This window comes from Arachis stenosperma, chromosome 10 (assembly GCF_014773155.1).
Source record: "Arachis stenosperma cultivar V10309 chromosome 10, arast.V10309.gnm1.PFL2, whole genome shotgun sequence".
Classification (NCBI taxonomy): Eukaryota; Viridiplantae; Streptophyta; class Magnoliopsida; order Fabales; family Fabaceae; genus Arachis; species Arachis stenosperma.
The window spans coordinates 40,019,380-40,043,070 of NC_080386.1; the positions used below are offsets into that span (position 1 = coordinate 40,019,380).

At 39.2% G+C, this 23,691-nt stretch overlaps 2 non-coding genes across 2 annotated transcripts; both read right to left on the minus strand.

The window, feature by feature from the left end:
* Positions 1 to 1,817: 1,817 nt before the first annotated feature.
* On the minus strand, positions 1,818 to 1,925 carry LOC130959245 (small nucleolar RNA R71). The gene has a single exon (XR_009078338.1). It is a non-coding gene; the product is annotated as a small nucleolar RNA R71 (small nucleolar RNA).
* Positions 1,926 to 9,229: 7,304 nt separating this feature from the next.
* On the minus strand, positions 9,230 to 9,337 carry LOC130959246 (small nucleolar RNA R71). Its single transcript, XR_009078339.1, has one exon. It is a non-coding gene; the product is annotated as a small nucleolar RNA R71 (small nucleolar RNA).
* Positions 9,338 to 23,691: the final 14,354 nt, after the last annotated feature.

A 23,691-nucleotide genomic window follows, 5' to 3' on the forward strand; every position in this document is an offset into this window, starting at 1 on the left:
ACTAGCATTGCACTGATTCCTGGAATTCTCATTAAGAATTTTGATATCTTTTTCCACTTAATTTTCGAAAATCACAAAAAAAATTCACAAAATCATAAAAACCAAAAATATTTGATGTTTCTTGCTTGAGTCTAGTGTCTCATCTTAAGTTTAGTGTCAATTGCATGCATTCATTCATGTGTCTTAAGGATCTTCAAGTAATTCTTGATGATTTCTTACTCTGATCTTGAATTCTTTTGACTGAGTGTTTATGTGTCTCATATAGTGTCAGTAGTATACAAACTGCTAAGTTTGGTGTCTTGCATGCATTGTTATTTGATTCTTGTTGCATTTTGATTATTAAAAATCCAAAAATATTTTTAATTTGTGTCTTTTCAAGTCAATAATACAAAGAATTGAAGACTCAGAACATACTGCAGAGGAATTATACAGAAAAAGCTGGGCGTTCAAAACGCCCAGTGAAGAAGGGCAGACTGGCGTTTAAACGCCAGCCAGGGTACCTGGTTGGGCGTTTAACGCCCAAAAAGGTAGCATTTTGGGCGTTAAACGCCAGAATGGATACCATTCTGGGCGTTTAACGCCAGGATGGCACAAGGGGGAAGATTTTGTTTTTCAAATCAATTTTTTTTCAAGTTCTCAAAGTTTTTCAATATCAAATCTTTTTCAAATCATATCTTTTCAATCAAATGTTTTCAAAATCAATTTCTTTTTTTTTCAAAGATACTTACTAACAATTAATGATTTGATTGAACATTTCAAGTATGTTGCCTTTTCTGTTGAGAAAGGTTTAATGCTTGAATCATATCTTTTCTTGTTAGGCAAGTCATTAATTTTCAAAAGCAAATCTTTTAAAAATTGTTTTCAAAACATATCTTCTAAAATTGTTTTCAAATCAAATCTTTTCAATCATATCTTTTAAATCACATCTTTTTCAAAATAAGTTTTCAATCAAATCTTTTTAACTTATAATTTCAAAATCTTTTTCAAAAATCACTTGATTTCTTTTCCACTTTGAATTTTCGAAAATTATCAATCAATTTTTCAAAATGTTTTTGACATCTTTTTAATTAATTTTCGAAAATTCTCTTCCCTTCCTCCCACATCCTTCTATCTATGGAGTACTACTCCTTCTTAATGCACAATTCGAACTCCATCTAATCAAGTTCGAATTCTTCTACCTTCTTTCTTCTATTTTTCTTCTCCTCTGACACCTCAAGGAATCTCTATACTGTGACATAGAGGATTCCATATTTTCTTGTTCTCTTCTCTTTCATATGAGCAGGAGCAGAGACAAAGGCATTCTTGTTGAAGCTGACCCTGAACCTGAAAGGACCTTGAAGCAGAAGCTAAGAGAAGCTAAGGCACAACTCTCTGTTGAGGACCTGACCGAATTCTTCAAAGAAGAAGAACCCATGGCAGCCGAAAACAACAACAATGCCAACAATGCAAGGAAGGTGCTGGGTGACTTTACTGCACCTACTCCCGACTTCTATGGGAGAAGCATCTCTATCCCTGCCATTGGAGCAAACAACTTTGAGCTTAAGCCTCAGTTAGTTTCTCTAATGCAACAGAATTACAAGTTCCATGAACTTCCAATGGAAGATCCTCACCAGTTTTTAGCTGAGTTCTTGCAAATCTGTGACACAGTCAAGACTAATGGGGTTGACCCTGAGGTCTACAGACTGATGCTATTCCCTTTTGCTGTAAGAGACAGAGCTAGAATATGGTTGGACTCACTACCTAAAGACAGCCTGGACTCTTGGGAAAAGCTAGTCAATGCCTTCTTGGCAAAGTTCTTTCCACCTCAAAAATGGAGTAAGCTTAGAGTGGAAGTCCAAACCTTCAGACAGAAGGATGGAGAATCCCTCTATGAAGCTTGGGAAAGATACAAACAATTAATCAGAAAGTGTCCCTCAGACATGCTTTCTGAATGGAGCATCATAGGTATTTTCTATGATGGTCTCTCTGAACTATCCAAGATGTCTTTGGATTGCTCTACTGGAGGATCTCTTCATCTAAAGAAGACGCCTACAGAAGCTCAAGAGCTCATTGAAATGGTTGCAAATAACCAATTCATGTACACTTCTGAAAGAAATCCTGTGAACAATGGGACCAGTCAGAAGAAAGGAGTTCTTGAGATTGACACTCTGAATGCCATACTGGCTCAGAACAAGATATTGACTCAACAAGTCAATTTGATTTCTCAAAGTCTGTCTGGAATGCAAAATGCACCAAGCAGTACTAAGGATGCTTCATCTGAGGAAGAAGCTTATGATCCTGAGAACCCTTCAATGGAAGAGGTGAATTACCTAGGAGAACCCTATGGAAACACCTATAATTCTTCATGGAGAAATCACCCAAATTTCTCATGGAAGAATCAAGAGAGACCTCAACAAGGTTTCAACAACAACAATGGTGGAAGAAACAGGTTTAGCAATGGCAAACCTTTTCCGTCATCTTCTCAGCAACAGACAGAGAACTCTAAGCAGAACCCCTCTGACTTAGCAACTATGGTCTCTGATCTAATCAAAACCACTCAAAGTTTCATGACTGAAACCAGGTCCTCCATTAGGAATTTGGAGGCACAAGTGGGACAGCTGAGCAAGAAAGTTACTGAACTCCCTCCTAGTACTCTCCCAAGCAATACAGAAGAAAATCCAAAAGGAGAGTGCAAGGCCATCAACATGGCCGAATTTGGAGAGGAGGGAGAGGAAGTGAACGCCACTGAGGAAGACCTCAATGGGCGTGCACCAACCTCCTCTGAGTTCCCTAATGAGGAACCATGGGAATCTGAGGGTCAAAATGAGACCATAGAGATTCCATTGGACTTACTTCTGCCCTTCATGAGCTCTGATGAGTATTCTTCCTCTGAAGAGGATGAGTATGTCACTGAAGAGCAAGTTGCAAAATACCTTAGAGCAATCATGAAGCTAAATGACAAGTTATTTGGAAATGAGACTTGGGAAGATGAACCTCCTTTGCTCACCAAAGAACTGGATGACTTGTCTAGGCAGAAATTACCTCAAAAGAAACAAGATCCTGGGAAGTTTTCAATACCTTGTACCATAGGCACCATGACCTTCAAGAAGGCTCTGTGTGACTTAGGGTCAAGTGTGAACCTCATGCCTCTCTCTGTAATGGAGAAGCTAGGGATCTTTGAGGTACAAGCTGCAAGAATCTCACTAGAGATGGCAGACAACTCAAGAAAACAAGCTCATGGACTTGTAGAGAATGTTCTGGTAAAAGTTGAAGACCATTACATCCTTACTGATTTCATAGTCCTAGAGACTGGGAAGTGCATGGATGAATCTATCATCCTTGGCAGACCCTTCCTAGCCACAGCAAAGGCTGTGATTGATGTTGATGGAGGTGAACTGATCATTCAAGTGAATGAAAAATCCTATGTGTTTAAGGCTCAAGGATATCCCTCTATCACCATGGAGAGGAAGCATGAAGAGCTTCTCTCAATTCAGAGTCAAACAGAGCCACCACAGTCAAACTCTAAGTTTGGTGTTGGGAGGCCACAACCAAACTCTAAGTTTGGTGTTGAACCCCCACATTCAAACTCTAAGTTTGGTGTTGGGAGGTTCCAACATTGCTCTGAGTATCTGTGAGGCTCCATGAGAGCCCTCTGTCAAGCTACTGACATTAAAGAAGCGCTTGTTGGGAGGCAACCCAATGATTATATTTTATCCATTTCCCTTGTTATTTTATGTTTTTTGTAGGTTGATGATCATAAGAAGTCACAAAATCAATTGAAAAAGCAAAAACAGAATGAAAAACAGGAAGAAAAATAGCACACCCTGGAGGAAGAACTCACTGGCGTTTAAACGCCAGTGAGGCTAGCAGTTGGGCGTTTAACGCCCAGTCTGGCACCATTCTGGGCATTTAACGCCAGAAAGGGGCACCAGACTGGCGTTAAACGCCAGGAAGGGGCAAGAACCTGGCGTTAAACGCCAGAAATGGGCACCAGCCCGGCGTTTAACGCCAGAAATGGCTCAAAACGTGATTTTTGATGCCATTTGGTGCAGGGATGACTTTTCCTTGACACCACAGGATCTGTGGACCCCACAGGATCCCCACCAACCCCACCACTCTCTCTCTCTTCTTCACCCATTCACCAATCACCTCAATACCTCTTCCCCAAAAACCCCTCACCTATCAAATCCCATCTTTCTCTTCACCTCTCACATCCATCCTTCATAAAACCCCACCAACCTCACCCTTCAAATTCAAACCACTTTCCCTCCCAAACCCACCCATAATGGCCGAACCCCATCTCCCCCCTCTCCTATATAAACCCTTCTTCATTCCTTCATTTTCACAATACCTAAACACCACTTCCCCCCTCCTTGACCGAATACATAAGCCATCTCCTTCTCCCTCATTTCTTCTTCTTCTACTCTCTTCTTTCTTCTTTTGCTCGAGGACGAGCAAACCTTTTAAGTTTGGTGTGGTAAAAGCATTGCTTTTTGTTTTTCCATAACCATTTATGGCATCCAAAGCCAGTTCAACTGAGAAGGCATGACCTCAAGCCCATAACTAAGAGAGGAGCAACAAAGACAAGGAAGAGACATTGAGGAGCTCAAGCACTCCATAAGGCCTTCAAGAGGAAGAACAAGCCGCCATCACTAAGGTGGACCCGTTCTTTAATCTCCTTGTTCTTTACTTTCTTGTTTTTCGAATTTTATGCTTATGGTTATCTATGTTTATGTCTTATGATCATTAGTGTCTTAGTGTCTATGCCTTAAAGTTATGAATGTCCTATGAAATCCATCACCTTTCTTAAATGAAAACTGTTTTTATTACAAAAGAACAAGAAGTACAGGATTTCAAATTCATCTTTAAAACTAGCTTAATTAGTTTGATGTGGTGACAATACTTTTTGTTTTCTGAATGTATGCTTGAACAGTGCATATGTCTTTTGAATTTGTTGTTCATGAATGTTAAAATTGTTGGCTCTTGAAAGAATGATGAAAAAGGAGACATGTTACTGAGGATCTGAAAAATCATAAAAATGATTCTTGAAGCAAGAAAAAGCAGTGAATACAAAAAAAAAAAAGAAGGAGAAAAAGGAAAAAGAGAAAGAGAAAAAGAAAGAAAAAGAAAGAAATAAAGTTGTGATCCAAGGCAAAAAGAGTGTGCTTAAGAACCCTGGACACCTCTAATTGGGGACTCTAGCAAAGCTGAGTCACAATCTGAGAAGGTTCACCCAATTATGTGTCTGTGGCATGTATGTATCCGGTGGTAATACTGGAAGACAGAGTGCTTTGGGCCACGGCCAAGACTCAATAAGTAGCTGTGTTCAAGAATCATCATACTTAACTAAGAGAATCAATAACACTATCTGGATTCTGAGTTCCTAAAGAAGCCAATCATTCTGAACCTCAGAGGATAAAGTGAGATGCCAAAACTGTTCGGAGGCAAAAAGCTACTAGTCCCGCTCATCTAATTTGGAGCTAAGTTTCATTGATAATTTGGAGTCTATAGTATATTCTCTTCTTTTTATCTTATTTGATTTTCAGTTGCTTGAGGACAAGCAACAATTTAAGTTTGGTGTTGTGATGAGCGGATAATTTATACGCTTTTGGCATTGTTTTTAGTATGTTTTTAGTAGTTTTAGTTGAGTTCTTAGTATATTTTTATTAGTTTTTAGCTAAAATTCACTTTTCTGGACTTTACTATGAGTTTGTGTGTTTTTCTGTGATTTCAGGTATTTTCTGGCTGAAATTGAGGGATCTGAGCAAAAATCTGATTCAGAGACTGAAAAGGACTGCAGATGCTGTTGGATTCTGACCTCCCTGCACTCGAAGTGGATTTTCTGGAGCTACAGAAGCCCAATTGGCGTGATCTCAACGGCGTTGGAAAGTAGACATCCTGGGCTTTCCAGCAATATATGATAGTCCATACTTTGCCCAAGATTTGATGGCCCAAACCGGCGTTCAAAGTCACCCTCAGAAATTCCAGCGTTAAACGCCGGAACTGGCACCAAAATGGGAGTTAAACGCCCAAACTGGCATAAAAGCTGGCGTTTAACTCCAAGGAGAGTCTCTACACGAAAATGCTTCATTGCTCAGCCCAAGCACACACCAAGTGGGCCCGGAAGTGGATTTTTATGTCATTTACTCATCTCTGTACACCCTAGGCTACTAGTTTTCTATAAGTAGGACCTTTTACTATTGTATTTGACATCTTGGTAGCCATCTTTGAGTTTCATGCTATCTTAGATCATTTGGGAGGCTGGCCATTCGGCCATGCCTAGACCTTGTTCTTATGTATTTTCAACGGTGGAGTTTCTACACACCATAGATTAAGGTGTGGAGCTCTGCTGTACCTCGAGTATTAATGCAATTACTATTGTTCTTCTATTCAATTCCGTGAGATCAGAATCTTCGTGGTATAGGCAAGAACTGATGGCGGCATTCAAGAGAATCCGGAAGGTCTAACCTTGTCTGTGGTATTCTGAGTAGGATTCAATGATTGAATGACTGTGACGTGCTTCAAACTCCTGAGGGCGGGGCGTTAGTGACAGACGCAAAAGAATCACTGGATTCTATTCCGGCCTGATTGAGAACCGACAGATGGATAGCCGTGCCGTGACAGGGTGCGTTGAATATTTCCAATGAGAGGATGGGAGGTAGCCACTGACAACGGTGAAACCCTTGCATAAGCTAGCCATGGAAAGGAGTAAGAAGGATTGGATGAAGACTGTAGGAAAGCAGAGAGACGGAAGGGAAGGCATCTTCATTCGCTTATCTGAAGCTCTCACCAATGATATACATAAGTATCTCTATCTTTATCTTTATGCTTTATTCATCATCTATACCCATTTGAGTCTGCCTGACTGAGATTTACAAGGTGACCATAGCTTGCTTCATAGCAACAATCTCCGTGGGATCGACCCTTACTCACGTAAGGTATTACTTGGACGACCCAGTGCACTTGCTGGTTAGTTGTGCGAAGTTGTGTTTATGCCATGGTATTGAGCACCAAGTCTTTGGAGCCATTACTAGGGATTATTTGAGTTGTGTAAAAGTAGTGATCACAATTTCGTGCACCAAGTTTTTGGCGCCGTTGCCGGGGATTGTCTGTATATGGACAACTGACGATTCATCTTGTTGCTTAGATTAGGTATTTATTTTTTTTCGAAATTCTTGAAGATGAATTCTAGAGTTTCATGATGATTTGTTGAAATCTGGCTGGCTGAGAAGCCATGTCTAATTTCATTGGACCGAGGTTTCAACTTATCATCACAAGAGCTTGTTGATTTTTTATCAATCTTGCTTTTGGAGCAGTGATCTGCTGAGGCTTGGCTGGCCATTGGCCATGTCTAGTGTTTTGGACCGAAGCTTTCTTTGAAAGCTTGGCTGGCTGTGAAGCCATGTCTAATTCCTGGACCGGAGTCTTAGACTAGCATTGCACTGATTCCTGGAATTCTCATTAAGAATTTTGATATCTTTTTCCACTTAATTTTCGAAAATCACAAAAAAATTCACAAAATCATAAAAACCAAAAATATTTGATGTTTCTTGCTTGAGTCTAGTGTCTCATCTTAAGTTTAGTGTCAATTGCATGCATTCATTCATGTGTCTTAAGGATCTTCAAGTAATTCTTGATGATTTCTTACTCTGATCTTTGAATTATTTTGACTTGAGTGTTTATGTGTCTCATATAGTGTCAGTAGTATACAAACTGCTAAGTTTGGTGTCTTGCATGCATTGTTATTTGATTCTTGTTGCATTTTGATTATTAAAAATCCAAAAATATTTTTAATTTGTGTCTTTTCAAGTCAATAATACAAAGAATTGGTGATTCAGAACATACTGCAGAGGAATTATACAAAAAAAGCTGGGCGTTCAAAACGCCCAGTGAAGAAGGACAGACTGGCGTTTAAACGCCAGCCAGGGTACCTGGTTGGGCGTTTAACGCCCAAAAAGGTAGCATTTTGGGCGTTAAACGCCAGAATGGATACCATTCTGGGCGTTTAACGCCAGGATGGCACAAGGGGGAAGATTTTGTTTTTCAAATCAAATTTTTTTTCAAGTTTTCAAAGTTTTTCAAAATCAAATCTTTTTCAAATCATATCTTTTCAATCAAATGTTTTCAAAATCAATTTCTTTCCTTTTTCAAAGATACTTACTAACAATTAATGATTTGATTGAACATTTCAAGTATGTTGCCTTTTCTGTTGAGAAAGGTTTAATGTTTGAATCATATCTTTTCTTGTTAGGCAAGTCATTAATTTTCAAAATCAAATCTTTTAAAAATTATTTTCAAAACATATCTTTTAAAATTGTTTTCAAATCAAATCTTTTCAATCATATCTTTTTAATCACATCTTTTTCAAAATAAGTTTTCAATCAAATCTTTTTAACTTCTAATTTCAAAATCTTTTTCAAAAATCACTTGATTTCTTTTCCACTTTGAATTTTCGAAAATTATCAATCAATTTTTCAAAATGTTTTTGACATCTTTTTAATTAATTTTCGAAAATTATCTTCCCTTCCTCCCACATCCTTCTATTTATGGAGTACTACTCCTTCTTAATGCACAATTCGAACTCTATCTAATCAAGTTCGAATTCTTCTACCTTCTTTCCTCTATTTTTCTTTTCCTCTGACACCTCAAGGAATCTCTATACTGTGACATAGAGGATTCCATATTTTCTTGTTCTCTTCTCTTTCATATGAGCAGGAGCAGAGACAAAGGCATTCTTGTTGAAGCTGACCCTGAACCTGAAAGGACCTTGAAGCGGAAGCTAAGAGAAGCTAAGGCACAACTCTCTGTTGAGGACCTGACCGAATTCTTCAAAGAAGAAGAACCCATGGCAGCCGAAAACAACAACAATGCCAACAATGCAAGGAAGGTGCTGGGTGACTTTACTGCACCTACTCCCGACTTCTATGGGAGAAGCATCTCTATCCCTGCCATTGGAGCAAACAACTTTGAGCTTAAGCCTCAGTTAGTTTCTCTAATGCAACAGAATTGCAAGTTCCATGGACTTCCAATGGAAGATCCTCACCAGTTTTTAGCTGAGTTCTTGCAAATCTGTGACACAGTCAAGACTAATGGGGTTGACCCTGAGGTCTACAGACTGATGCTATTCCCTTTGGCTGTAAGAGACAGAGCTAGAATATGGTTGGACTCACAACCTAAAGACAGCCTGGACTCTTGGGAAAAGCTAGTCAATGCCTTCTTGGCAAAGTTCTTTCCACCTCAAAAATGGAGTAAGCTTAGAGTGGAAGTCCAAACCTTCAGACAGAAGGATGGAGAATCCCTCTATGAAGCTTGGGAAAGATACAAACAATTAATCAGAAAGTGTCCCTCAGACATGCTTTCTGAATGGAGCATCATAGGTATTTTCTATGATGGTCTCTCTGAACTATCCAAGATGTCTTTGGATAGCTTTGCTGGAGGATCTCTTCATCTAAAGAAGACGCCTACAGAAGCTCAAGAGCTCATTGAAATGGTTGCAAATAACCAATTCATGTACACTTCTGAAAGGAATCCTGTGAACAATGGGACCAGTCAGAAGAAAGGAGTTCTTGAAATTGACACTCTGAAGGCCATACTGGCTCAGAACAAGATATTGACTCAACAAGTCAATTTGATTTCTCAAAGTCTGTCTGGAATGCAAAATGCACCTGGCAGTACTAAGGAAGCTTCATCTGAAGAAGAAGCCTATGATCCTGAGAACCGTTTAATGGAAGAGGTGAATTACCTAGGAGAACCCTATGGGAACACCTATAATTCTTCATGGAGAAATCACCCAAATTTTTCATGGAAGAATCAAGAGAGACCTCAACAAGGTTTCAACAACAACAATGGTGGAAGAAACAGGTTTAGCAATGGCAAACCTTTTTATTAGTTTTTAATTAAAATTCACTTTTCTGGACTTTACTATGAGTTTGTGTGTTTTTCTGTGATTTCAGGTATTTTCTGGCTGAAATTGAGGGATGTGAGCAAAAATCTGATCCAGAGACTCAAAAGGACTGCAGATGCTGTTGGATTCTGACCTCCCTGCACTCGAAGTGGATTTTCTGGAGCCACAGAAGCCCAATTGGCGCGCTCTCAACGGCGTTGGAAAGTAGACATCCTGGGCTTTCCAGCAATATATGATAGTCCATACTTTGCCCAAGATTTGATGGCCCAAACCGGCGTTCAAAGTCACCTCAAGAAATTCCAGCGTTAAACGCCGGAACTGGCACCTAAATGGGAGTTAAACGCCCAAACTGGCACCAAAGCTGGCGTTTAACTCCAAGAGGAGTCTCTACACGAAAATGCTTCATTGCTCAGCCCAAGCACACACCAAGTGGGCCCGGAAGTGGATTTTTATGTCATTTACTCATCTTTGTACACCTTAGGCTACTAGTTTTCTATAAGTAGGACCTTTTACTATTGTATTTGACATCTTGGTAGCTATCTTTGAGTTTTATGCTATCTTAGATCACTGGGAGGCTGGCCTCACGGCCATGCCTAGACCTTGTTCTTATGTATTTTCAACGGTGGAGTTTCTACACACCATAGATTAAGGTGTGGAGCTCTGCTGTACCTCGAGTATTAATGCAATTACTATTGTTCTTCTATTCAATTCCGCTTGTTCTTTGTCCAAGATATCACTTGTTCTTCAACTTGATGAATGTGATGATCCGTGACACTCATCATCATTCTCACTTATGATCAAGGTGACTGACAACCACTCTTGTTCTACAAGCAATCAAGGCTTAGTGAATATCTCTTGGATTCCTGATACATGATGCATGGTTGATCGCCTGACAACCGAGTGCTCGCCTGACAAACGAGCCAGCCATTCCGTGAGATCAGAGTCTTCGTGGTATAGGCAAGAACTGATGGCGGCATTCAAGAGAATCCGGAAGGTCTAACCTTGTCTGTGGTATTCTGAGTAGGATTCAATGATTGAATGACTGTGACGTGCTTCAAACTCCTGAGGGCGGGGCGTTAGTGACAGACGCAAAAGAATTACTGGATTCTATTCCGGCCTGATTGAGAACCGACAGATGGATAGCCGTGCCGTGACAGGGTGCGTTGAACATTTCCAATGAGAGGATGGGAGGTAGCCACTGACAACGGTGAAACCCTTGCATAAGCTTGCCATGGAAAGGAGTAAGAAGGATTGGATGAAGACTGTAGGAAAGCAGAGAGACGGAAGGGAAGGCTGATGGTGTTTTTGCGAAAAAACGAATTTCCAACACACAAATCCAACCGGCAAGTATACCGGGTCGCATCAAGTAGTAATAACTCACAAGAGTGAGGTCGATCCCACAGGGATTGATGGATCAAGCAACTTTAGTGGGTGATTAGTTTAGTCAAGCTAACATTGAGTGAATTGTGTGAGGTTGATCAACAGAAAGTAAATTGCAAGGAATTTAAAAGATGCAGAAAATAAAATTGCAGGAAACTTAAAGAACAAGCAATGTAAATTGCAGAAACTTAAATGACAAGAAATGTAAATTGCTTGAATCTTAAATGGGTCAGGGATGTGGGATTGCAAAAATTGAACCAGCAAAGGTAAATTGCATTAAACATAAAAGAGACAATTGAATTGCAGTGAAGTAAATCTCAAACAGAAGAGTAAATGCCTTGAAGAATTTAGAACAGAAAAGCAATGCTTAAGTTGCAGCAAATTAAAAGTGATTGTTGAAGATCTCAGGATTGGAGGAGACTAGATAACAAGTCTAGATCTCAAATCCTTCCTTGATACAACAAGAACAATTGCAGAAGAAGTAAAAGAAAGCAAATTGCAGAAATTGCAGAAGAAGAAATGAACAGAAAGTAAAATTCAATTATGCAGAAAATTAAAGAAGAGATCTCAAGGTGAGATTGAAACAGAAGTTCTTCAATTCTTCACCCAAGATCCAAAGCAAGAAAAGTAAAGAGTGCTCAAGCAGGAACCAGGAAGAAGAGAGATCAATTCTCCTTCCCAATTCTCTAGCAAAATTCCAAAGTTCAAAATTAAAATGCAAGTATAAAGGAAAATTCAAAGATAAAGTCTCGAGCTCCCCAATTACATAAAACTAGCTCCTATTTATACACTTTCTATTCTTGGATTTTGGGGTTTGGATGGGCTTTTGATTTGGTGAAGAATTGAATTAAATTGGGTTTTTAATTCAATTTCAGCCCATGAAGGAAAATTGCTTCCAGGAGGCTGCCCTGCCCTTGTGGAGGGCAGGGCAGAAAATTGATGCTTGGCGCTAGCAATTGGTGCGTGTTGGTGCAGCCTTGTGCGAGCCTGGTGCGGCCATGGTGCTGGTCTGGCACGAGTTTGGTGCGCCAGAGGCTGCCCTGCCCGCGCCAAGGGCAGGGCGGGAAAGTTGGTGCTGCCAGATTGAGGAGTGCGTGCGGATGGTGCTGCCAGGAGAGGATCGCGCGCGTCAAATGCTGCCAGGACGAGAGTTTGGTGCGCCAGGAAGCAAAGTTGGTGCGCCAGAATTTTGTGTGTGGTGCACAAGTCCAATTGCTGCCCTGCCCGCGCCAAGGGCAGGGCAAGGTTCTTTCCTTCATGGCCCGTGTTCGAAACTGGGAGGAGGCAAACACGCTACATTTTTTCTTGGTTTCCTTGTGTCTCCCTCTTCGAGCCTTGGTGGAAGCATTTTGATTTATTTTCGCTTGTTTTTGGCCCTTAAAGATGCCTTTCGTTCCTGCCTCAATTGGACGCCAAATATGGATTTCTATATATCGTTGGAAAGCCTTGAATGTCAGCTTTCCAACGCAACTGGAAGCACATCAATTGGACGTCTGTAGCTCAAGTTATAGCCATTTGAAGGAGGCATGGTCATGCTGTGAGCGCCCAGATTTTAACTTAGCGAAAATTTTGCTTCCAATCCTTAATGTGCATCACGATCCTGCCCTTGGCAAGGGCAGGGCAGAATCGTGCTGGCTGCTTCCTTCCTTGATTTGGTCATGGGCCACGCTTTTAAAAGCGTGGCCTAAGGCTTCAAAGTGTACCCCAACTTCAAAGTGTACCCCAAAGCTCTTTTTTTCTCCTTTTTTTGTGCTTCTTTGCTTCTTTTTCTTCTTATTTCCTACAAGATTTATAAAATTAAAAGATCAAGGAAATATATCATTTAAGTACAAAAAGCATTCAATATTTAAGCACAAATCATCAATTTCTTGTATGAAAAAGCATAGAAAATGGGTATATGATGACATGTCATCACAACACCAAACTTAAATCTTGCTTGTCCCCAAGCAAGAAAAGAATCATGCAATAAAGATTGACAATCCAAGGTAAGAAGAATAGCAACTCAATGTTCATGGCAAGCTAGTTTTCTATGCATGCTACAATTACAAAAGAGATGTAAATGATTGATGCTTCTATCTAGCTTATTTTATGAAATCTTTTTCTTATAATTCTTCCTTGAAACAAGCTTTTGATTTTTTTTCTCCTTTTGGGTGCTTTGCCCCATGAGTTAATAACAAAGCTACGACTTCTAAATGCTTTGTTTTCAAGTATTACCACTTGATACATAAGCACCACAAGCATTTAATTAGAGGACTTCATTAAGCTCATTTTTCTTTTCTTTTCTTGACTCTCTAATCATTGATGCTCAGAGCCTTGAGCTTTGAGGGAGTGCTTTTGCACTTGAGCCTAGCCTTGACTTCTAAGTGTTTTGTTTTCAAGCATTTGGCTTGATACATAAACACCACAAGCACTTAGCAAATAAATTGCCATTGGTACTCAGAGCCTTCAACTTTCTCATTCTTTCCCTTTTTCTTTTCTTGCTTTAATTATATTTGCTTCTTCAAGGTTTTCATGATTTCAAAAGATTTCACAAAATGTACTAGATGAAAAACTTCAATTAAATAAAATCCAATGCAATTGAGCAACAATTAATCATACTAGCTTTCCAATACTTGTATGCACATGCTAAACTCTTCTTTAATTCCTTGTTTGTTTATGATCATGATGCTTTATTGCTTTTGAACTCACAGGATTTAAGTTGGTAGTCATAATGTCACAACTACATATTTCAAAACAAATTCAAGCTATGCTTAGTCATACCACACATGTATACAGAAAATATAAAGACAATCATGCAATTTAAAGTGTTGGAAATAAATGAGAGGAAAAGGAACTTTACAACCTTGTAGTCCATCTTCTCTATTGTTGTCATTTTCCTCCCATTCTTCTCCTTTCCCTTGCCAACTTAGAGTGCTTGTTCATCCTCAAGCAACAATTAGAACAATGGCTATGGGGCTAAGATGGATCATGAATGTTTTACCCAATGAAATGTTAGTAGCACATGTGTTTTAAGCAAGCAAAATTAAAGATAACAATCAAGGCACAAGAGACAAAGACATTTTGATTGCAAACATAAGAGGGTGTGCATGATACATTGCATAAAAAAATAAGTGGCACACCAAACTTAGTGTGACACTTTCACCTGAAATTAATGCAAGTATCTAGTAAGTATTGGAACCAAATTTTGTTGCATAGCAACACCAAACTTAGAATGCAACCATATGTCAATTTATTTGAACTAAAACTAAAGAAAAGAAACTGTTATTTGTTGAATACAATCACCAAGTGAAGAATCTATCATGAGTAAGGATGTTTGGGTGATGTATTAACAAACACAGTTAATAAAAGAAAGCATTAAAAACAAGGAAATGACTAAAACAATCAAGAAAACTAAAATTGTCTAACTAAAAAAAAAATAACACTGCAGCGGCATTATGGTTATGAAAACAAGTGGTGTTGCTTGAATGAATTGCATAGAAAAATAAATGGCACACCAAACTTAGAATCTTGGTGCATCACTTTCATTTTTGATTTGATGCAATCATCCAAAAAGATTGAAAATGTGTTGCATGGCAACACCAAACTTAGAATGTAACCATATGCCAATTTATTGAATTTAAACAAAGCATAGAATGAAATGTACCTACGGTTGGGTTACCTCCCAACAAGTGCTCTTTTAGTGTCATTAGCTTGACATGTTGTTCTTCACTTTCTTCCTCTTTTTCCAGTTTGTTAAGAGGAATGACCTCAAAGGAGGAGAAAATTCAGCTACTGTCCCTTGCCTTGGTCTTTCCTTAGCAAGCTTTCTTTGAATTTGGCTTGATTGAGCTTGTTTTTAGGGACAGGATTGGTGCTTTTGTTAATTGCCTTCACTTCCTTGAATTCAAGCCTTGGTTGCTGTGTGATTATTGGAGATTTGTATTCATCCAGGGCTTTTTGAATTGGTGGTTCAATGAGCTTGTCCTTCATGAGCCTCTCTGTTTCCCTTGAGTTTGGACGTTCTTGATTGTCCTCCTCACTAGCTTGTTCTTCCCCTTCCTCTTTTACACTCAACATTTGCTTTAGTAGCTCTTTCATGGAGGAGGTTTGTTGATCTTCCCAAGCTTTCTTCATCTCCTCTTCATACCTTTCAATCATGGATTCAAGTGTTGAGAGTTGTTGGGTCAGGAAAGTTTGTGAGAGTTGTGGGTCTTCATGTTCCCTTGTCATCTCAAGTGCAATTTCATTTTCAACCACCTTGTTCTTCATTGAAAGTTCACTTGATACAGTAGCCTCCTCGTCTTGCTCTTCCACTTTCTCCTTCATATCCACCAAATGGTCTTCATTTTTCTTACTTAGTGGTTCTGAGCGTTTCTCTATGTTCTCTAAATCTCCATTTAATTTTTGAAGAGAGCGTCTTGCCATTTCCAGGATTGTTCTTGTCTTTCAAAAAATTCTCTGGACTTTTGAAGGAAGTCCTCTGAATCACAATTTGAAGAATTGTTGAACTCATCACAGTATGGATTGCTAAGATTTGTTTGATTTTGACTTTCCCAGTCACAATATGAGTAGTTGTTAGACTCATCAAAATCTGGATCATATTGTGTCTCTGGGAAGTGTCCCATATGATTCTCTTGCTCATCTTGTGGTTCTGAAGCATAGCTCCATGGATTGGAGTGCTCAGAATCTGTATCTTCTTGGTGATATTCCCAACCATCATTAGAATAATGACTTGAATCATATTGTGATGGTGGGCAATATCCTATGAAGTTTGGTTGATTAAAAGATGAGGTGAACTCCATTTGAATTTTGTAGAACACAACACCAATGAAAATTGAAATTACTCATATCAGATATGAGTTTTGCTTAGTGAGGCAAAAACACAAACACCTTGGTTTCAACTTAGAACAGAGAACAAAAAAAAGAAAATGCTTGATCTAGACTTCTCACCCACTTAATCATTGTTGATCTAATCAATCCCCGGCAACGGCGCCAAAAACTTGATGGTGTTTTTGCGGAAAAACGAATTTCCAACACACAAATCCAACCGGCAAGTATACCGGGTCGCATCAAGTAGTAATAACTCACAAGAGTGAGGTCGATCCCACAGGGATTGATGGATCAAGCAACTTTAGTGGGTGATTAGTTTAGTCAAGCTAACATTGAGTGAATTGTGTGAGGTTGATCAACAGAAAGTAAATTGCAAGGAATTTAAAAGATGCAGAAAATAAAATTGCAGGAAACTTAAAGAACAAGCAATGTAAATTGCAGAAACTTAAATGACAAGAAATGTAAATTGCTTGAATCTTAAATGGGTCAGGGATGTGGGATTGCAAAAATTGAACCAGCAAAGGTAAATTGCATTAAACATAAAAGAGACAATTGAATTGCAGTGAAGTAAATCTCAAACAGAAGAGTAAATGCCTTGAAGAATTTAGAACAGAAAAGCAATGCTTAAGTTGCAGCAAATTAAAAGTGATTGTTGAAGATCTCAGGATTGGAGGAGACTAGATAACAAGTCTAGATCTCAAATCCTTCCTTGATCCAACAAGAACAATTGCAGAAGAAGTAAAAGAAAGCAAATTGCAGAAATTGCAGAAGAAGAAATGAACAGAAAGTAAAATTCAATTATGCAGAAAATTAAAGAAGAGATCTCAAGGTGAGATTGAAACAGAAGTTCTTCAATTCTTCACCCAAGATCCAAAGCAAGAAAAGTAAAGAGTGCTCAAGCAGGAACCAGGAAGAAGAGAGATCAATTCTCCTTCCCAATTCTCTAGCAAAATTCCAAAGTTCAAAATTAAAATGCAAGTATAAAGGAAAATTCAAAGATAAAGTCTCGAGCTCCCCAATTACATAAAACTAGCTCCTATTTATACACTTTCTATTCTTGGATTTTGGGGTTTGGATGGGCTTTTGATTTGGTGAAGAATTGAATTAAATTGGGTTTTTAATTCAATTTCAGCCCATGAAGAAAAATTGCTTCCAGGAGGCTGCCCTGCCCTTGTGGAGGGCAGGGCAGAAAATTGATGCTTGGTGCTAGCAATTGGTGCGTGTTGGTGCAGCCTTGTGCGAGCCTGGTGCGGCCATGGTGCTGGTCTGGCACGAGTTTGGTGCGCCAGAGGCTGCCCTGCCCGCGCCAAGGGCAGGGCGGGAAAGTTGGTGCTGCCAGATTGAGGAGTGCGAGCGGATGGTGCTGCCAGGAGAGGATCGCGCGCGTCAAATGCTGCCAGGACGAGAGTTTGGTGCGCCAGGAAGCAAAGTTGGTGCGCCAGAATTTTGTGTGTGGTGCACAAGTCCAATTGCTGCCCTGCCCGCGCCAAGGGCAGGGCAAGGTTCTTTCCTTCATGGCCCGTGTTCGAAACTGGGAGGAGGCAAACACGCTACATTTTTTCTTGGTTTCCTTGTGTCTCCCTCTTCGAGCCTTGGTGGAAGCATTTTGATTTATTTTCGCTTGTTTTTGGCCCTTAAAGATGCCTTTCGTTCCTGCCTCAATTGGACGCCAAATATAGATTTCTATATATCGTTGGAAAGCTCTGAATGTCAGCTTTCCAACGCAACTGGAAGCACATCAATTGGACGTCTGTAGCTCAAGTTATAGCCATTTGAAGGAGGCATGGTCATGCTGTGAGCGCCCAGATTTTAACTTAGCGAAAATTTTGTTTCCAATCCTTAATGTGCATCACGATCCTGCCCTTGGCAAGGGCAGGGCAGAATCGTGCTGGCTGCTTCCTTCCTTGATTTGGTCATGGGCCACGCTTTTAAAAGCGTGGCCTAAGGCTCCAAAGTGTACCCCAACTTCAAAGTGTACCCCAAAGCTCTTTTTTTCTCCTTTTTTTGTGCTTCTTTGCTTCTTTTTCTTCTTATTTCCTACAAGATTTATAAAATTAAAAGATCAAGGAAATATATCATTTAAGTACAAAAAGCATTCAATATTTAAGCACAAATCATCAATTTCTTGTATGAAAAAGCATAGAAAATGGGTATATGATGACATGTCATCACAACACCAAACTTAAATCTTGCTTGTCCCCAAGCAAGAAAAGAATCATGCAATAAAGATTGACAATCCAAGGTAAGAAGAATAGCAACTCAATGTTCATGGCAAGCTAGTTTTCTATGCATGCTACAATTACAAAAGAGATGTAAATGATTGATGCTTCTATCTAGCTTATTTTATGAAATCTTTTTCTTATAATTCTTCCTTGAAACAAGCTTTTGATTTTTTTTTCTCCTTTTGGGTGCTTTGCCCCATGAGTTAATAACAAAGCTACGACTTCTAAATGCTTTGTTTTCAAGTATTACCACTTGATACATAAGCACCACAAGCATTTAATTAGAGGACTTCATTAAGCTCATTTTTCTTTTCTTTTCTTGACTCTCTAATCATTGATGCTCAGAGCCTTGAGCTTTGAGGGAGTGCTTTTGCACTTGAGCCTAGCCTTGACTTCTAAGTGTTTTGTTTTCAAGCATTTGGCTTGATACATAAACACCACAAGCACTTAGCAAATAAATTGCCATTGGTACTCAGAGCCTTCAACTTTCTCATTCTTTCCCTTTTTCTTTTCTTGCTTTAATTATATTTGCTTCTTCAAGGTTTTCATGATTTCAAAAGATTTCACAAAATGTACTAGATGAAAAACTTCAATTAAATAAAATCCAATGCAATTGAGCAACAATTAATCATACTAGCTTTCCAATACTTGTATGCACATGCTAAACTCTTCTTTAATTCCTTGTTTGTTTATGATCATGATGCTTTATTGCTTTTGAACTCACAGGATTTAAGTTGGTAGTCATAATGTCACAACTACATATTTCAAAACAAATTCAAGCTATGCTTAGTCATACCACACATGTATACAGAAAATAAAGACAATCATGCAATTTAAAGTGTTGGAAATAAATGAGAGGAAAAGGAACTTTACAACCTTGTAGTCCATCTTCTCTATTGTTGTCATTTTCCTCCCATTCTTCTCCTTTCCCTTGCCAACTTAGAGTGCTTGTTCATCCTCAAGCAACAATTAGAACAATGGCTATGGGGCTAAGATGGATCATGAATGTTTTACCCAATGAAATGTTAGTAGCACATGTGTTTTAAGCAAGCAAAATTAAAGATAACAATCAAGGCACAAGAGACAAAGACATTTTGATTGCAAACATAAGAGGGTGTGCATGATACATTGCATAAAAAAATAAGTGGCACACCAAACTTAGTGTGACACTTTCACCTGAAATTAATGCAAGTATCTAGTAAGTATTGGAACCAAATTTTGTTGCATAGCAACACCAAACTTAGAATGCAACCATATGTCAATTTATTTGAACTAAAACTAAAGAAAAGAAACTGTTATTTGTTGAATACAATCACCAAGTGAAGAATCTATCATGAGTAAGGATGTTTGGGTGATGTATTAACAAACACAGTTAATAAAAGAAAGCATTAAAAACAAGGAAATGACTAAAACAATCAAGAAAACTAAAATTGTCTAACTAAAAAAAAATAACACTGCAGCGGCATTATGGTTATGTAAACAAGTGGTGTTGCTTGAATGAATTGCATAGAAAAATAAATGGCACACCAAACTTAGAATCTTGGTGCATCACTTTCATTTTTGATTTGATGCAATCATCCAAAAAGATTGAAAATGTGTTGCATGGCAACACCAAACTTAGAATGTAACTATATGCCAATTTATTGAATTTAAACAAAGCATAGAATGAAATGTACCTACGGTTGGGTTACCTCCCAACAAGTGCTCTTTTAGTGTCATTAGCTTGACATGTTGTTCTTCACTTTCTTCCTCTTTTTCCAGTTTGTTAAGAGGAATGACCTCAAAGGAGGAGAAAATTCAGCTACTGTCCCTTGCCTTGGTCTTTCCTTAGCAAGCTTTCTTTTGAATTTGGCTTGATTGAGCTTGTTTTTAGGGACAGGATTGGTGCTTTTGTTAATTGCCTTCACTTCCTTGAATTCAAGCCTTGGTTGCTGTGTGATTATTGGAGATTTGTATTCATCCAGGGCTTTTTGAATTGGTGGTTCAATGAGCTTGTCCTTCATGAGCCTCTCTGTTTCCCTTGAGTTTGGACGTTCTTGATTGTCCTCCTCACTAGCTTGTTCTTCCCCTTCCTCTTTTACACTCAACATTTGCTTTAGTAGCTCTTTCATGGAGGAGGTTTGTTGATCTTCCCAAGCTTTCTTCATCTCCTCTTCATACCTTTCAATCATGGATTCAAGTGTTGAGAGTTGTTGGGTCAGGAAAGTTTGTGAGAGTTGTGGGTCTTCATGTTCCCTTGTCATCTCAAGTGCAATTTCATTTTCAACCACCTTGTTCTTCATTGAAAGTTCACTTGATACAGTAGCCTCCTCGTCTTGCTCTTCCACTTTCTCCTTCATATCCACCAAATGGTCTTCATTTTTCTTACTTAGTGGTTCTGAGCGTTTCTCTATGTTCTCTAAATCTCCATTTAATTTTTTGAAGAGAGCGTCTTGCCATTTCCAGGATTGTTCTTGTCTTTCAAAAAATTCTCTGGACTTTTGAAGGAAGTCCTCTGAATCACAATTTGAAGAATTGTTGAACTCATCACAGTATGGATTGCTAAGATTTGTTTGATTTTGACTTTCCCAGTCACAATATGAGTAGTTGTTAGACTCATCAAAATCTGGATCATATTGTGTCTCTGGGAAGTGTCCCATATGATTCTCTTGCTCATCTTGTGGTTCTGAAGCATAGCTCCATGGATTGGAGTGCTCAGAATCTGTATCTTCTTGGTGATATTCCCAACCATCATTAGAATAATGACTTGAATCATATTGTGATGGTGGGCAATATCCTATGAAGTTTGGTTGATTAAAAGATGAGGTGAACTCCATTTGAATTTTGTAGAACACAACACCAATGAAAATTGAAATTACTCATATCAGATATGAGTTTTGCTTAGTGAGGCAAAAACACAAACACCTTGGTTTCAACTTAGAACAGAGAACAAAAAAAAGAAAATGCTTGATCTAGACTTCTCACCCACTTAATCATTGTTGATCTAATCAATCCCCGGCAACGGCGCCAAAAACTTGATGGTGTTTTTGCGGAAAAACGAATTTCCAACACACAAATCCAACCGGCAAGTATACCGGGTCGCATCAAGTAGTAATAACTCACAAGAGTGAGGTCGATCCCACAGGGATTGATGGATCAAGCAACTTTAGTGGGTGATTAGTTTAGTCAAGCTAACATTGAGTGAATTGTGTGAGGTTGATCAACAGAAAGTAAATTGCAAGGAATTTAAAAGATGCAGAAAATAAAATTGCAGGAAACTTAAAGAACAAGCAATGTAAATTGCAGAAACTTAAATGACAAGAAATGTAAATTGCTTGAATCTTAAATGGGTCAGGGATGTGGGATTGCAAAAATTGAACCAGCAAAGGTAAATTGCATTAAACATAAAAGAGACAATTGAATTGCAGTGAAGTAAATCTCAAACAGAAGAGTAAATGCCTTGAAGAATTTAGAACAGAAAAGCAATGCTTAAGTTGCAGCAAATTAAAAGTGATTGTTGAAGATCTCAGGATTGGAGGAGACTAGATAACAAGTCTAGATCTCAAATCCTTCCTTGATCCAACAAGAACAATTGCAGAAGAAGTAAAAGAAAGCAAATTGCAGAAATTGCAGAAGAAGAAATGAACAGAAACTAAAATTCAATTATGCAGAAATTTAAACGAGATCTCAAGGTGAGATTGAAACAGAATTTCTTCAATTCTCAACACCCAAGATCCAAAGCAAGAAAAGTAAAGAGTGCCCAAGCAAGAACAAGGAAGAAGAGAGATCAATTCTCCTTCCCAATTCTCTAGCAAAATTCCAAAGTTCAAAATTAAAATGCAAGTATAAAGGAAAATTCAAAGATAAAGTCTCGAGCTCCCCAATTACATAAAACTAGCTCCTATTTATACACTTTCTATTCTTGGATTTTGGGGTTTGGATGGGCTTTTGATTTGGTGAAGAATTGAATTAAATTGGGTTTTTAATTCAATTTCAGCCCATGAAGGAAAATTGCTTCCAGGAGGCTGCCCTGCCCTTGTGGAGGGCAGGGCAGAAAATTGATGCTTGGTGCTAGCAATTGGTGCGTGTTGGTGCAGCCTTGTGCGAGCCTGGTGCGGCCATGGTGCTGGTCTGGCACGAGTTTGGTGCGCCAGAGGCTGCCCTGCCCGCGCCAAGGGCAGGGCGGGAAAGTTGGTGCTGCCAGATTGAGGAGTGCGTGCGGATGGTGCTGCCAGGAGAGGATCGCGCGCGTCAGATGCTGCCAGGACGAGAGTTTGGTGCGCCAGGAAGCAAAGTTGGTGTGCCAGAATTTTGTGTGTGGTGCACAAGTCCAATTGCTGCCCTGCCCGCGCCAAGGGCAGGGCAAGGTTCTTTCCTTCATGGCCCGTGTTCGAAACTGGGAGGAGGCAAACACGCTACATTTTTTCTTGGTTTCCTTGTGTCTCCCTCTTCGAGCCTTGGTGGAAGCATTTTGATTTATTTTCGCTTGTTTTTGGCCCTTAAAGATGCCTTTCGTTCCTGCCTCAATTGGACGCCAAATATGGATTTCTATATATCGTTGGAAAGCTCTGAATGTCAGCTTTCCAACGCAACTAGAAGCACATCAATTGGACGTCTGTAGCTCAAGTTATAGCCATTTGAAGGAGGCATGGTCATGCTGTGAGCGCCCAGATTTTAACTTAGCGAAAATTTTGCTTCCAATCCTTAATGTGCATCACGATCCTGCCCTTGGCAAGGGCAGGGCAGAATCGTGCTGGCTGCTTCCTTCCTTGATTTGGTCATGGGCCACGCTTTTAAAAGCGTGGCCTAAGGCTCCAAAGTGTACCCCAACTTCAAAGTGTACCCCAAAGCTCTTTTTTTCTCCTTTTTTTGTGCTTCTTTGCTTCTTTTTCTTCTTATTTCCTACAAGATTTATAAAATTAAAAGATCAAGGAAATATATCATTTAAGTACAAAAAGCATTCAATATTTAAGCACAAATCATCAATTTCTTGTATGAAAAAGCATAGAAAATGGGTATATGATGACATGTCATCAAAGGCATCTTCATTCGCTTATCTGAAGCTCTCACCAATGATAAACATAAGTATCTCTATCTTTATCTTTATGCTTTATTCATCATCTATACCCATTTGAGTCTGCCTGACTGAGATTTACAAGGTGACCATAGCTTGCTTCATAGCAACAATCTCCGTGGGATCGACCCTTACTCACGTAAGGTATTACTTGGACGACCCAGTGCACTTGCTGGTTAGTTGTGCGAAGTTGTGTTTATGCCATGGTATTGAGCACCAAGTGTTTGGAGCCATTACTAGGGATTATTTGAATATGGACAAAGTAGTGATCACAATTTCGTGCACCAAGTTTTTGACGCCGTTGCCGGGGATTGTCTGTATATGGACAACTGACGGTTCATCTT